Source organism: Crinia signifera, chromosome 9 (genome assembly GCF_055691185.1).
Source record: "Crinia signifera chromosome 9, ASM5569118v1, whole genome shotgun sequence".
NCBI lineage: Eukaryota > Metazoa > Chordata > Amphibia > Anura > Myobatrachidae > Crinia > Crinia signifera.
Window position 1 is genome coordinate 54,850,124 of NC_139225.1, and position 16,997 is coordinate 54,867,120.

Sequence of the window (16,997 nt, forward strand, 5' to 3'; positions counted from 1 at the left end):
AGGCACCCTAATGACCAAAGTTTTAAATACAGACATGCTTGGCCAGAGGTGAACTAATTAATATACAGATGGGTCAGGTCCCATCCTGGCTGGTGGGTCGCCAGAACGTCCGCGCTGGCGACCCGCCAGCAGCCGCGCCAGCGAATACACTGAGATGCGCGTGCGTCTCACGCGCACGCGCGTCTCAGTCTCCGTCGCCAGCGCGACGGAAACCCTGTCCGTCTCCGCCTCAGGGAGACGGACAGGGTTAGGGGGGGATGCAGGCAGGCGGCGGGGACCCCGGGTTACCGCCGGCAAGCCGGCGGGGACCCGGGGGAACGGATGGAAGCGCCGTCGGAAGGGGACGCGCGCGCCTCTCGTGCACGCGCGTCCCCTTCTCACCATCGCCATGGCGCTGGCGGGGGATGGCGGCTGGCGACGCCAGCGCCATCCCCTGCCAAGATGGGACCTGACCCATCTGTACCATCTGTGCCGATCCATGGATATGCTAGGGCCTAATTCAGACCTGATTGCAACAATCACAGGAAAAGAGCCCAAATTGCAGGTAAATGACAGGTGGTTTAATGCATTGCATGGTCCCGCGCGCATTGCACCAAACCCTCTAAGTCGCCCCTGCTGCAAAAGTAATCTATTGGATTGCTTCTGAGCCAGACAGGTTTGGCTGGGATTTCGTGTGATATACCGTACACAAAAGGACCGCATGCAATATATCACATGCAGTCCTGCGACCCAGGAAGGCCCGGGCAGCTCAATGCATGCGAGTTCTCTGAGGGGAGAAGTTGCCGTAATGTATGGGGGCCTTTAATGCACAATATAAGCTTTGTCAAAAATTCTGTTTGCATTGTCCATTTATAAATAATGTTTATTTCCCAGAAAAGAAACAAGAGCAAGGTTTCATAACTGGTCTTAAAATAGTAATACATTTGCTCATTAAAAAAAAAAAAAAAAATCCTATCCCTAGTCACAATTTAATATAAAATGGAATCGCAGTAAAACAATTACATATGAGTAAAATTTGCTGCAGAAGAGGTCTATTGAAGGCAATTCTTTTGTGCTGAATAAAATGGATACTTAAGTAGCCCGCAGAATAGGATAATAACAATACAATAGGGGAGAAATTTAATAGGGGCGATTTTTAGGCATGTTTAAAATAAAAAAAAATGGCACTTTTTAAAATCGCATTATTTGCCCGATTTTCGCATATTTAATGAGATGCGAATTTGCGGCAAAATAGCGCAATAAAGTGCGATATAGTGCGATTTTCAGTCTTGAAAATCAGCACATTTTCAAAAATGTGCGATTCTGGTTTAAAAAAAAAAAAAAAACGGCGTGGGGTCCCCCCTCCAGAGCATAACCAGCCCCCGGCTCAAAGAGCCGGTCCTGGTTTTATAAAATAACGGAGCAGCACAAATAGGGGTCCCCTGGATTTTACAAAACCAGCACCAGGCTCAAGGGCCGATCCTGGTTCCCAAAATACGGGGGGACAAAATGAGTATGGCTCCCCCGTATTTCAAGAACCAGCAAGGGGTCCAACCAGCCAGCAGGGTAATGCCACAGCCGGGGGGAGAATTTTTATACAAGTGCTCCCGGCAAAAGCATTCATCCCCCTGACCGGTCAGCATGGTCAGGGATCCTGGGGAAGTGGGGACCCTTCCAAAGAAGGGGTCCCCCCTCCTCCAGAACTTGCCTGACCATGCTGAAGCCCGGGGCTGTCGATCAAGCTGATTCTGTGAAAAAAAAATAGATGAAAAACTATTCTCTTATACCGTGGAACTATGAGTCCCAGCAAGCCTCCCCCACATGCTGGGACTTGGAGAACCACAAGTTCCAGCATGCGGGGCACTAGTTCCACAGTAAAATAAATAGTTAAATAAACACACACTGACACCCATTAAAAAGAAAACTTTAATACATCCAAAGCCTACACATACTGATACTTACCTATCTTGAGCCCATAGGTAGGTCCCTGGGACCGGTGCTCCTGGGTCCGGGGCCCGAATAAATCCATAGGGGGACCTGTGTAAGAAAATCTACTCGCCAAAGTCCTCAGGCAAAGATCTGTCCTCTTGATCCGACGTAGTCCAGGTCTTCTTTAAAAAAAAAAAAAAATGCTTCTACTCCCGCTGGTACCCGTCTGACGAACTAGCCGCTGATGCTCCATCTTCAGTGTCTCTCCTCCGAATGATTCTATTGCCCGCCTAGCGGCCAATCAGGAGCTGAGTTCGACAAACGGGTACCAGCGGTAGTAGACAATTTTTTTTTTAAAGAATACCTGGACTGCGTCGGATCAAGAGGACAGATCTTCGCCTGAGGACCTTGGTGAGTAGGATTTTCTTCCACAGATCCCCCTATGGATTTCTTCGGATTCTGGACCCCGGACTCTTCAGCCCTGGAGCCCTGGACTCTACAGCCCTGGAGCCCCGGACCCAAGCTACCTACGGGCTCATGATAGGTAAGTATCAGTATGTGTGGGCTTTGGATGTATTAAAGTTTTATTTTTAATGGGTGTCAGTGTGTTTATTTAACTATCAGGGCAGGTTTGTCCTGCCCCAGCAAAACCCACCACATAAAGTTTTAATACCCCCTCATCTGCAGCTTCCCTGCAGTGCTGCCGCTGTCCTCCCCCCAGGCATAAATACCAGCATATACCGGTATTCATTAAAGGGTACCTCTCCTCGCCCCCCCCCCCCCTTCTTATGCATACGGTACCATACCTTAATAATAAAAGATAGCAGTACGGTATTTGTCTGCAGCGTTTTCTTCAGCCTAACGGCCTGTCAGATTGCGCATTTGATGTCGGCGGCAGGCTCGGGTGTTTTCAGCGGGGCTCGGGGGGACTCGGGAAAACACCCGAGCCTGCCGCCGACATCAAATGCGCAATCTGACAGGCCGTTAGGCTGAAGAAAACGCTGCAGACAAATACTGTACTGCTATCTTTTATTATTAAGGTACGGTACCGTATGCATAAGAAGGGGGGGGGGGGGCCGAGGAGAGGTACCCTTTAATGAATATATGCCGCACCCGGCATATAAGGCGACATCACGCCGTGCACCCGGCGTATAAGATGACCCCCCACTAGAAGGCAAATTTTTATGGGCTAAAAAGTCGTCTTATACGCTGGAAAATACGGTATATATGTTATTTTAGTTGTCTTTCTTTGTATTTAAGCTTAACAGACTTGATTGAAGATACGATGTTCTGTTACAATTGCAGGTTACAAGCAGTCTTGCTGGTGTACACTTGTCTGTAGTCAATACTATAAAGAAGAAAACAAAACAAAATAAAATTGCATTACACCAATAATCACCATTTCATGCATTCAGAGCCAGAAGGGCCACAGTGTTGGATTTGCTATTATTTGAGACCGGCACCAGTGAGCTGTTTCAATTTGATCAAAATGTTCTGAAACATCACCATGTTGGCAGTACGGATGGTGTAATGGTTAGCATTACTGCCTCACAGTGCGGAGTTTGTATATTCTTTCCATACTTGCGTGGGTTTCCTCCGGGTACTCCGGTTTCCTCCCACAATCTGAAAATATACTGGTAGGATAATTGTCTCCTAATAAATTAACCCTAGAATATCTGTGCGTATACATGTGGTAGGGAATATAGAGTGTAAGCTCCACTGGGGCAGGGACTGATGTGAACGGTCAAATATTCTCTGTAAAGCGCTGCAGAATATGTATGCGCTATATAAGAAACTGCTAATAAATAAAATAAATAAATCATGTCTATTCCAAATATATGATATTGCACCATCTACTAAACACATTTCTTTACGTGATTAGTAGGTCTATGGCTTCCCAATTATTTCTCTGTATTCTTTTTCATTATGATATTAGCAGCAATATATACTATAACAGGAACATAACAGTAATGCCACGTCAGCAAAGAACTATAGCACCACATTATTTATACAGATATAGCAAACAACCTGTAAAACAAAAAAATTATGTCTGCTGTTTGTCTAAGGAAAAAACACTGCTTCTGAATTTAATTAGGAGGGAAATGGCAGGGGTAATGTGGGGAAATAATTTTAAAATGTAATTTAGTAGATATCCTAGACTAAAGCTGCTCCTCAGCTCTATGAGCGGGTGGGGTTTTCAAGTGTTGTGCGTGCTGAGATTACTGTAATTTTTATGGCCTGGTAAATCGTTAGATATAATGGTCTAAATTCAGGAAAAATGTCCTTATGCACATAAATCTCAAAGCATTACAGATAATATATGTATCTTATCAGGGATAAAATCTATTAACAGAATAATTACAGACCTAAAACGATGCAGCAACCGCACAGTATTATTGTCAAATGTTTTGAAGTATTGAAGGGTGCACATCGGCGGCTTGTATGGCTTCCCATAGACATTGCATTGTGGCTTTTCGACCCATGTGCTGTTTCCATTTTACCAATCCTTCCATTACTTGTGCATGCACACTGTGGGGATGTTGTATCTTACATTTGTATAATTCAACATGGTCCAGTCCGAGATATCCCAGAACCTGCTCCCATTCTGAACCCAATTTTCCTGCCAGAAGGTTCAATTGTTTCTCACTTGGACGGCTCTTTCGCACATTAACAGGCAAATCCAAAGTATTTTCCTCTGGCATTCGATGGCTCTCCTTGCAGAGTTTCTCTAAATTCTCACGGACCCAAGGGAATTCTGTTAAGGAGTTCAAGAAAAATTGAAATGCTTTTGGTCCACGAGTTGGTAGAATATCCAGCAGTTTCATTGTTTTTGTCTGACTGGTGACTTGTGAGTTGATTTCCTCCAAATGGTCCCTTGTGATAATACCTTCTTGGAACAGATACTGAGGCAAAAGTTCATCTGCTAGACCCTCCGAACACAGTTCCAGTCGATGGTCTTTTAGAAGATCCCGATGTTTAGGATCCATCATTTATGTTCGTCAGAAGGACCTGTACAGGTCACATGTACATATAATTAAATGCCTTGATGGGGTACTATATTCACACTTATGAATTAAGTATAATTTATATGTATGTATGTTACAGAATCATTACGTTATTCTTTCAGATGAATCCATAGTAATAAAAAAAGGAGGTGAATTTTATAAGAAGATAAAGACCCAATAAGAAAAAAATACAAAGATTGCCACATTCAACAGACTATTATACCATCTAACTTTTACATAGATGCAGAGGTTGAAAAAAAAAAAAGACATTTGTCCATCAAGTTTAACAGATATTTGATGTCCTGCGTGACACAGCTTATATTCGTAAGTTAAAGAGAGGAAAGAAGAAAGAGTGTCCTATTATGGGTGCACCAAACAAAATATAAAATATAACCTTTATTAGTTTTTCTAAAAGGCTGCGAAAGTGTTAAAAATCATGAAACATACAAAGGTGGGGTAACACACTTTAAAACAAAGGTGGCAGGCAGGTGTTGCTGAAATGTATTTGTTATAACGTGTGATGATTGTACAGTGTGTGGCTACCCAATTCTGTGCGGTGGATCTACAGTCAGTAGATTCTCTAACTGCTAACAGAACTCAATACTGGGTGCCAAGAGGAACTGGGACAGCAGACCTCTAGTTGCTCACATATGCTCAAACCTCATCAAACGTTATAACAAATAAATTTCAGCAACACCTGCCTGCCACCTTTGTTTTAAAGTGTGTTACCCCACCTTTGTATGTTTCATTTTTTTTTTAACACTTTCGCAGCCTTTTAGAAAAACTAATAAAGGTTATATTTAATCTTTTGTTTGGTGCACCCATAATAGGACACTCTTTCTTCTTAACTCTCTTTATGCTCTTAATTACAGTGTCCAGTGGTAGCACACCCCTGCCTATATAGTTTGTAAACTTATTGAGTACCACCTCAGGGGTCCACCCATATATAAGTCTTGTGCGACTGCCCAAAACCCCCCCGTTTCTCTATATTTGTAAGTTACCCAGATGAAGTTACTACCTATCTATTTTAAACCAGAATGCCCAATGATGGCTGTCCTATTTCTCTAGAGGTCCACTACTGTACATTGTAATTAACCCCTCCAGTGGTAATCCAGAGAATTTTCCGGGCTATATCTAATTGCCCAGACTGGCAACCCCGGAAAAGGTAATTATTTCCTAGCACGGCGCCCTTCTCATTGATTTTATGCCTTAAGTGTAAGGTACTTAAGGCATACAATCAACGCGATGGACCCGATTTTCTGTCAATCACCTGCTAATTTGCTGGTGAAAGAGATAATCGCGTTGATTGTGTCCATCGTGGCCCATTATAATGGGCCGCGATGCGACCGACGCGATCAATGCGATTTTCCCATAGAGAATAATGTTAAATCATTTTTGCAAGTCAAAATCGGGTTGATCGCGACAGTCGCGGCCCATTATAATGCGATCAACGCGATTTTACATAGGGGACAATGGGAAATGGGCCAATATGGCCCATTTCTCATTGAGTATGGTTAGAAAATATGGTTAATGCCCACCCATTGTTAACACCACCCCACTATTGACGTCAACCCGAAGCGAGGCGAGGGGTGGCGGTACGCGTCCTCCGACCTTTTCATACCCCCACTATCCACGTCAGCGTGGAGTTGACTTTATAAAGTGTGGAAAGCGCAGCGAGCCACCGAGCCCGAATCGTGGCGAGCTTAGCAAGTCCCGCGAGGGGACGCCTATACCTGTGAAGTTGTGCGTGTCCCCTTGCTGCGCTCGCCACACTTTATAAAATCAACTCCACGCTGACGTGGATAGTGGGGGTATGAAAAGGTCAGAGGACGCGTACCGCCGCCCCTCGCGGGCTCGATGCGCTCGCTACGCTTCGGGTTGGCATCAATAGTGGGGTGGCGTTAACATTGGAGGACATTTAAAACATGAGGGGGGTTTTCTATTAAAATGGGGGGTTATGGGGCTTTTTACATTGAAATCAATGTAAAATCAGGTCTCAGGGACCATTTTACATTGCATCGCATGCGATTTGGTTGGCATGCAATGCGATCGACCCGATTTTTCCGACCCGATCAATACAATCAAAATCGCGGGCGCCGTGCTAGGAAATAAGTACCCCGGAAAATTATTGGGATTGCCACTGATCAGCGCCAGCTCCCTTTCCTCCGCCACACCTCTTCCACCCAGATTGCATTTTAAATACGAACAAAGATGAATGGTCCCCTAAGTGAGCTGGGTTAGGAGTACCAAACAAAGAAGAAGGGATGTAGCTATATTAAAATTGGAGGTATGGAGCCAGACAGAGTATACAATGGGTGATGGCACAATATGCTAATATGTCCAGAAATAAACATTAGAACACTATGGGGATTATTAGTGTTTTCTACACTGTATCTCCTGGTAAGTGCACAGGCTCCAGTGCCCTCAGCTAGTCCACTGACAATGGCATCCTCCACTGCATCACACGGTTTCCTCTGAACCTCCCAGACACATTCATGCTGCCTGCTTCAAATCCTCTCACTGCAGAATCAAATTGAGGCACAGCACTCCCAGTCCCCAGAGGCTGTGAACTAGCCTGACCTACTGCACATTGCACACCGCTCCTCTAATACTCAAGCGGGTACACACTAGTAGACATATCTACAGACAGATTGGGCAGCATATTCTCCATACATTTGTCTATCACCGGCACAGCTGTACATGCGGTCAAGTGGATCGCCCGTGCACACAGCATAATGCGCAGATATATCGTGCATCGACTGTGTTGCACAGTCGACGCAATATATCTGTGAACGATGACGGTTACAGATATATCACTTGCAGAGGCTTAGGGAGGGCGGAGCCGGTGGAGCACGTGCTCCAGGTGCAGAGACAGCAACTGGCGCCGGAGCCGTGCACCCCGCTCCCTGCTCTCTCCCCTGCCCGCTCCCCGCCAGGGCCGGATTTCCAAGGCACCTATCAATGGCTGCAGGCTGTAACCAGACAGCCGCCGCCAGCCAGGGAGAAGTGACAGCTTCTCCCTGGCTGTCCCTTCTCCTCACTCCCCCCACACCGCACACATACCGCTTCTGCTCCCGCTGATGCCTGCTCAGCAATGTTGGGGCTGGCTGCCGAGGTCGGATCAGGCAACTGAACTCACCCAGGAGCCGGCATCTGCGGGAGCAGAAGCGGTATGTGTGCGGTGTGGGGGGAGTGAGTCGGCTTTTGTCCTGGCTCCTCATAAACACCCAGCCACCACTGGCAGCCAGCTGTATGTATCCCGGCAAGCAGCAGTCCCCTGGGCACATTGCCACTTGCCGGGAGGTACGCTCCGCTGCGAAGCATTGATTAAAGGGAATGGGGGGAGAGAGAGGAAGAGCTGCCGCATTTGTCATTCCACAGCGGGAGCGAGGGGAGGAGGAAGTAACTCACGGAGCATCTGGTGTGGCTGCGGACTGTCTGCAGGTGAGGTGAGGTACTTCTAAGGGCGTACTATGCTAATGTTAAGGAGGAGGAAGGCTACAGCTAACTGTTGGGGAGGAAGAGGGGGGAGGTTGATGCTGCTGAGGGCTGAGCACCCCAACCTCAGACTGCCCCCACTAAAATAAAAGTTGACATCATCACAGAGTGGGGGTGGGGGTGATCTGTAATAAATGTGAGTAGGTCTCTTTGTGTTTGTTAATTTTGTTTATGTGCACCATGCACATTTTTTAAGTGATTGAGGGGAAAGAAGTGCGTGCACATATATAGTGCTATGCGTGTATATTAAATGATAGATGTGTGCGTGCGTATAATGTGATAGATGTGCGTGTGTGTGTGCGTATAATGTGATAGATGTGTATGTGCGTATGTGATAGATGTGCGTGTGTGTGTGTGCTTAAAATGTGATAGATGTGCGTGTGTGCGTATAATGTGATAGATGTGTATGTGCGTATAATGTGATAGATGTGTATGTGCGTTTAATGTGATAGATGTGCGTGTGTGTGCGTATGTGATAGATGTGTGTGCGGATAATGTGATAGATGTGTATGTGCGTATAATGTGATAGATGTGCGTGTGCGTATAATGTGATAGATGTGTATGTGCGTATAATGTGATAGATGTGCGTGTGCGTATAATGTGATAGATGTGCGTGTGCGTATAATGTGATGGATGTGCGTGTGCGTATAATGTGATAGGTGTGCGTATAATGTGATAGATGTGCGTGTGCGTATAATGTGATAGATGTGTATGTGCGTATAATGTGATAGATGTGTGTGTGCGTATAATGTGATGGATGTGCGTGTGCGTATAATGTGATAGATGTGCGTGTGTATGTGTGCGTATAATGTGATAGATGTGTGTTTTCGTATAATGTGATAGATGTGCGTGTGTGTATAATGTGATAGATGTGCGTGTGTGTATGTGCCTATAATGTGATAGATGTGTATGTGCCTATAATGTGATAGATGTGTGCGCGTATAATGTGATAGATGTGTGTGTGTATAATGTAATAGATGTGTGTGTATGTGTGCGTATAATGTGATAGAGGTGTGTGTATGTGCCTATAATGTGATAGATGTGTGTGTGCGTATAATGTGATAGATGTGTGCGCGTATAATGTGATAGATGTGTGTGTGTGTATAATGTAATAGATGTGTGTGTATGTGTGCGTATAATGTGATAGAGGTGTGTGTATGTGCCTATAATGTGATAGATGTGTGTGTGCGTATAATGTGATAGATGTGTATGTGCCTATAATGTGAAAGATGTGTGCGCGTATAATGTGATAGATGTGTGTGTGTGTATAATGTAATAGATGTGTGTGTATGTGTGCGTATAATGTGATAGAGGTGTGTGTATGTGCGTATAATGTGATAGAGGTGTGTGTATGTGCGTATAATGTGATAGAGGTGTGTGTATGTGCGTATAATGTGATAGAGGTGTGTGTATGTGCGTATAATGTGATAGAGGTGTGTGTATGTGCCTATAATGTGATAGATGTGTGTGTTAGCGTATAATGTGATAGATGTGTGTGTGTTTTTTTGGCGCTTATTATCTGTTGTTTTTTGCTGTGTGCTGTCTGCAGGTCCGCGTCCCCCCAATGTGCAATGGGTGTTACAATGTGTTTTATAATGTTAGGCCCTGACCCTTTTTTGCCACGCAAGAGCCCCGGGGGGGAAGGGTGCGAAACATGCCCTTGCTCCGGGCACCTAGCTACACCACTGATCACTTGAACAGTGTGTACGCACCTTTAGCCACAGCCAGAAGGAGTTAGACCCAGCTGCACAACATTTCCCAATCACTGCTGGGTACAGTAAGGAATATAGAAGCCACTGCTCATAGTTACAGTCTCAGTCGCCAGGTGGAGGAGTGCTGTGGGCTGCCCGATCACTGTGGCAAGCAGTCAGCAGGTCATGCTGGGGGCAGAGCCACAGCTGCAGGGGGACCAGAAGGTCCCACTGATACAGGGGAGGGTAAGGGTGGTTAGGTTGCTAGAAAGAACGGTTGGGGGTCAGTATTATGACTGCCAGCATTCTAAACACCGGGATGCTGAATATATCCCCATTAGCCTACCTCCCAAAATGACCCATTCCAGGAGGGACAAAATGCTCTTCTCCTGTAATTATGATCGCCATCACCTGTGTTGAGGTAGATAACTTATAAGAAAGGTGTTTAAATTAATTTATTATTCATTAATTAAATTAAAAGGGAAGTCCAGGGGCAGAGTATTTTGTCTTTCCTGGGATAGGTTGTGATGGCAGGCATGTGATAGTACAGTATCTGCTCACACTGAATACAGCTGGATGTGGTATAGCGGGTCGGCGGGATGTAGCTCGACCACGGTAAGGTCGACCTGGCATAATTAAATGCGTAAAGCTAGTCGGCGCCTGCTAGAGCAGCAGAGGCTGGGACAACTATGGGTGGTCGACCAGAACATGGCAGATCTAAACACCGTTGACCCTGCGCTCGGATACCATACAGCTTACTCTACACTCCTCTATAACATAGGGGTTTATTCTAGTTCATTCTTTCTGACAAAATCCTTCTTAGGTGTGTGCGTATAATGTGATAGATGTGTATGTGCCTATAATGTGATAGATGTGTGCGCGTATAATGTGATAGATGTGTGTGTGTGTATAATGTAATAGATGTGTGTGTATGTGTGCGTATAATGTGATAGAGGTGTGTGTATGTGCGTATAATGTGATAGAGGTGTGTGTATGTGCGTATAATGTGATAGAGGTGTGTGTATGTGCGTATAATGTGATAGAGGTGTGTGTATGTGCGTATAATGTGATAGAGGTGTGTGTATGTGCCTATAATGTGATAGATGTGTGTGTTAGCGTATAATGTGATAGATGTGTGTGTGTTTTTTTGGCGCTTATTATCTGTTGTTTTTTGCTGTGTGCTGTCTGCAGGTCCGCGTCCCCCCAATGTGCAATGGGTGTTACAATGTGTTTTATAATGTTAGGCCCTGACCCTTTTTTGCCACGCAAGAGCCCCGGGGGGGAAGGGTGCGAAACATGCCCTTGCTCCGGGCACCTAGCTACACCACTGATCACTTGAACAGTGTGTACGCACCTTTAGCCACAGCCAGAAGGAGTTAGACCCAGCTGCACAACATTTCCCAATCACTGCTGGGTACAGTAAGGAATATAGAAGCCACTGCTCATAGTTACAGTCTCAGTCGCCAGGTGGAGGAGTGCTGTGGGCTGCCCGATCACTGTGGCAAGCAGTCAGCAGGTCATGCTGGGGGCAGAGCCACAGCTGCAGGGGGACCAGAAGGTCCCACTGATACAGGGGAGGGTAAGGGTGGTTAGGTTGCTAGAAAGAACGGTTGGGGGTCAGTATTATGACTGCCAGCATTCTAAACACCGGGATGCTGAATATATCCCCATTAGCCTACCTCCCAAAATGACCCATTCCAGGAGGGACAAAATGCTCTTCTCCTGTAATTATGATCGCCATCACCTGTGTTGAGGTAGATAACTTATAAGAAAGGTGTTTAAATTAATTTATTATTCATTAATTAAATTAAAAGGGAAGTCCAGGGGCAGAGTATTTTGTCTTTCCTGGGATAGGTTGTGATGGCAGGCATGTGATAGTACAGTATCTGCTCACACTGAATACAGCTGGATGTGGTATAGCGGGTCGGCGGGATGTAGCTCGACCACGGTAAGGTCGACCTGGCATAATTAAATGCGTAAAGCTAGTCGGCGCCTGCTAGAGCAGCAGAGGCTGGGACAACTATGGGTGGTCGACCAGAACATGGCAGATCTAAACACCGTTGACCCTGCGCTCGGATACCATACAGCTTACTCTACACTCCTCTATAACATAGGGGTTTATTCTAGTTCATTCTTTCTGACAAAATCCTTCTTAGATGGACAAAACTATGTGCACTGCAGGGGGGGGGGGGGGGGGGGGGGGCAGATGTAACATGTGCAGAGAGAATTAGATTTGGGTGAGTAATTTTGTTTCTGTGCAGGGAAAATACTGACTGCTTTATTTTTACACTGCAATATAGATCTCACTTTGAAGTAAAACCCTACCCAAATCTAATTCATAGTGCTGTGGAGTTCTTACGCAGTAAGGTGGTTATAGAAACATAGCTCATACCATACCTCCCAACATGCCCTCTCCAGGAGGGACATATTGCTCTGCTCCTACACTTCTCTCTTAATGCATGATTACCTTCATCTGTGTTGAACAGGTAATTTGCTAAGAAAGTTTTTTCAACACAGGTGATGGCAGACATACATTAAGAGGGAAGTCCAGAAATAGAGCATTCATTGTGTCCCTCCTGATGAGGGTCGTGTTGGGAGGTATGCTCATACATAAACACCAGCTGCTGTGTAATAACAGCAGTGCCCTCACACGACACCTTCCTATACAGAAACCTGTAGAAAAAGAGAACTGATCAGTAATATAAGGCTATACTACATATATGTGCTTCTACAGAGAGCGAGGTAATATGCACATGTATCTTTCAGACACAGGTATATTCCCTATATACACAAATAAAAGTCATACATGCATGTAATGGGGTAAAGTTAGGACACACGCTTATATTACTCACACTTTCAGGAAGTTGAGCAGGTCTTTCTTTGTTCAATGATGCTGCTGTGTATTCGTCAGGAGACAGCCAGCATCTAATCACAGGCCGAAATTAGGTTATTTAGCTGCAGGGAATGCTGGGACTTTAAGTTCTGGGATGCATCGAAAAGTATTGGCCATAGAAAAGGAAAGTACTACATCCCCCAGAGTGCACTGCAGGAGACAGGCCTGGAGGAGTCGTGTTACAGTTATCAGCTTCCTGTGATACCCAGCGTGGCCAGACCCTGCTGCTATTGTAGTTTTTAGGATGATGATGACGACAGTATTTTTTATTATTATTAGTATTATTATTATTATTAGAGATGTGTATGTAACATAAAGAAGTGCCAAAAGAAAAAAAGATTAGAACAGAGTTGCCGACCCTCCCGGAATTCCCAGGAGTCTCCCGAAAATCGGATCCCCCCCCCGGCCCCCCGGAAGGGTGGGCAACCCTCCCGGAATCTGAACCACCCGAATTGGGTCTCAGAGGAGGGGGCGGAGCTTAAATTGCACAATTGTGTCATTTTAGCCCCGCCCCCTCCTTGGAGATCAGTCATTTCTCCTATTTCCCGCAATGGGGGTGGGGCTTAATGACGTCACAGTCAAGCCCCGCCCCCGATCGGGTAAGGAAAGTCTCCTTTATTAGGTCGCATTTAAAAGTCGGCAACCCTGGAATAGAAGAGCTGACAAAACTAATCTGATAAAACACAATCAAGAGACTATGTAAAAACCGGACCCGGACTAAACCCCGGACCGGACACGAGGCTGAAGTTAGCTTCAAAATCTGCAGTCCGGAGCTTGTAACGTCCGGTCCAGGGGGTGTCCCGTCCGGGGGGGGGGGGAATCTTGTCCAGGTGGGTCCCTGTGATAGCTATCATCAGGAATATGGGGAAGGGGAGATTACAGCATCCCCATGTGGTCCCCAGTGCGGTCGGCGGAGAGTAGTTTGGCCTTATACACAGAGATTAAAAAGGTGAAAGTGCTCCTCTGTGGGAAGAGAAGAAAATATATAGAACTGGCCCTAAGGGACAGAGCTGGGGGGCGCTGACCAGGAGTATGATTTCCAACAGCTGCTTGGTGGAGGGATAGTTAATCCCCTGGAGAAAACAGAAATCCCCTCTGGGGGAAGCTTCTGCTGTCTAGATTAATTACAGCACCGGGTATTCCCTGTCGGACTCCCAGAAAAGTACTTACCTGGCCACTCACTGCTAAGCTTCTAAGTTCTGGTGGAATCAGGCGTCCCAGTGATTCATGGCTGAAACCCTTTGCTCATAGATGAGAGGGCACCAATGTCATCAATGACCCCTGCATCCCCTAGACACGAATTGCACACAATGTATACGTTTTTTTAAATGCCCTCCGGAGTTCAGCGTCTGATGCAGCAGTGCTGCAGAAATTTCTGGAAAACTGGCCATGGCACAATTTTTCTGGCAATCAATGCATGCGCAATGGAGTCTGAGCGCTCTAGTGCTCATGCAAAAAAAGAAAATTTACCAAGGTAAATAATGAACCGGGCGCTGGTGTGAGGTGCTTTCAATTAGTGTAGACTAAGCCACTGCCAGTAAGTGGTTATAGTGAACCACTAGTAGATACATAATACAACAACAAAGAAATGGCAGCGCTGCATATGTATTTAACACAAAACGGATTGCCTGTTAGTAACAAATTTATTTCTACACAATTTTAAAGCATATAATAAAAAACAGATAATAAAAAAATACTTGATACCCTCTTCTGGCCACTATGTATAAATGATCAGTCCTCCTTTGTAATAAGCAAATATTGGCAGTTTCTGGCAGTTTTTGGCAAATGTGAAATCTCACCACTTTAGTTTGGGATTATTTCCAGGCTTGGGTCCATGGACCTCACTATTATGCAGAGAAGTAATAGTGAGGACCATGGACATGGGTTAGGTCGACACCTGAAATAGGTTAACCTGCTTAATGTTGACATGGTTTAAAGGTCGACACCAGCATTAGGAAGACTTAGGTCTTAGGCGACAGTCAAAAGGTCAAAATGGGTTTTTCACTTTTTTGTCCAGAATGCCGACATAATTGAAATAGACACCATAACGGTGCTCTGCGTCCCATCGGATGGCTCGCTGCACTAGCCATGCTTCGGGCATGGAGCCTTGCTCTACTTGGCACACTATTCTATTCTCCCTCTACTCCCTAGTGGATGGTAGGGTATGAAATACTGCGGTACATGTTGGCTCAATGTTTTTATTAAAAGTAGAGATGAGCGGGTCCGGTTCCCGAGATCCGCCAGATCCGAATCTCGGGATCCGGGTCAGGATCCGAGGCGGCAAGGGAATTCCCGCCTCAATTCCGGACCGAAAACGAGGCAAAACGTCATCATCGCGCTGTCGGATTCTCGCGGGAGCGGGATCTTATAAAAGACGCACGCGCGCCCCGCCATCTTCACTCCAATCTTGGAGAGGGAAGAGGGTGGTTGGGAAGCTCTGTGTGCCCTGTGCTGTGCTCCGTGCCATGCTGTGCTGTGCTCCGTGACCTGCCCTGTGCCCTCACTGCCCTGTGCTCCGTGCACTGTGTTGTAGACTTGTATTGAGTGAGAGTCAGTGACTGTTTATAGGCCTGAGCCCTGTAGTGTGATTTAACTAACTAGGTGCTGCAGTGCTCACACGCAGGGGCTGCAGTATCCACTGTCCAGGAGCTGTCCTGTGGCCCATGCCCTGTTGTGATTTATTTAGCCCTAAGCCCTGTGTTGTGATTTATTTAGCCCTGAGCCCTGTGTTGTGTGATTTAACTAACTCAGTGCTGCAGTGCTCACACGCATGGGCTGCAGTGCTGCTGAGTAGTACACTGTGTACAGGGGCTGCAGTAATACAAGGGGCTGTGTCCAGTGTGACGGCCTATATCCATTGTCCAGTGTCATGAGTCACGACATATATCCTGTGTCCAGTGTGATGACATATATCCTGTGTCCAGTGTGACGACATATATCCTGTGTCCAGTGTGACGACATATATCCAGTGTCCAGTGTGACAGATATATCCATTGTCCAGTGTGACGACATATATCCTGTGTCCAGTGTGACAACATATATCCAGTGTCCAGTGTGACATCTAACCATTGTGTGACGGCATATATACAGTGTCCAGCGTGACATATATCCATTGTCCAGTGTGAGGACATATATCCTGTATCCAGCGTGACATATATCCATTGTCCAGTGTGAGGACATATATCCAGTGTCCAGTGTGACATATATCCATTGTCCAGTGTGACAACATATATCCTGTGTCCAGTGTGACTACATATATCCAGTGTCCAGTGTGACGACATATATCCAGTGTCCAGTGTGACATATATCCATTGTCCAGTGTGACGACATATATCCTGTGTCCAGTGTGACTACATACATCCAGTGTCCAGTGTGACGACATATATCCAGTGTGACGACATATATCCAGTGTCCAGTGTGACGACATATATCCAGTGTCCAGGGTGACAAATATCCATTGTCCAGTGTGACTACATATATCCAGTGTCCAGTGTGACGACATATATCCAGTGTCCAGTGTGATGGCATATATCCAGTGTCCAGTTTGATGACATATATCCAGTGTCCAGTGTGACGACATATATACAGTGTCCAGTGTGACATATATCCATTGTCCAGTGTGACAACATATATCCAGTGTCCAGTGTGACATGTAACCATTGTGTGACGGCATATATCCAGTGTCCAGCGTGACATGTATCCATTGTCTAGTGTGACGACATTATCCTGTGTCCAGTGTGACATATATCCATTGTCCAGTGTGACGACATATATCCTGTGTCCAATGTGACATGTAACCATTATGTGACGGCAAATATCCTGTGTCCAGCGTGACATATATCCATTGTCCAGTGTGACGACATATATCCTGTGTCCAGTGTGACAACTTATATCCAGTGTCCAGTGTGACATATATCCTGTGTCCAGTGTGACGACATATATCCAGTGTCCAGTGTGACATGTAACCATTGTGTGACGGCATATATCCAGTGTCCAGCATGA

At 45.8% G+C, this 16,997-nt stretch overlaps 1 pseudogene across 1 annotated transcript; it reads right to left on the reverse strand.

The window, feature by feature from the left end:
• Nucleotides 1–2,991: 2,991 nt before the first annotated feature.
• Nucleotides 2,992–13,131, reverse strand: LOC146036588 (death domain-containing protein CRADD pseudogene; annotated as a pseudogene). Its single transcript, XR_014460868.1, has 3 exons — nt 12,955–13,131; nt 4,275–4,917; nt 2,992–3,256 (listed from the first exon to the last, which is right to left on the reverse strand). The product of XR_014460868.1 is annotated as a death domain-containing protein CRADD pseudogene (transcript).
• Between the last annotated feature and the right edge of the window lie 3,866 nt (nt 13,132–16,997).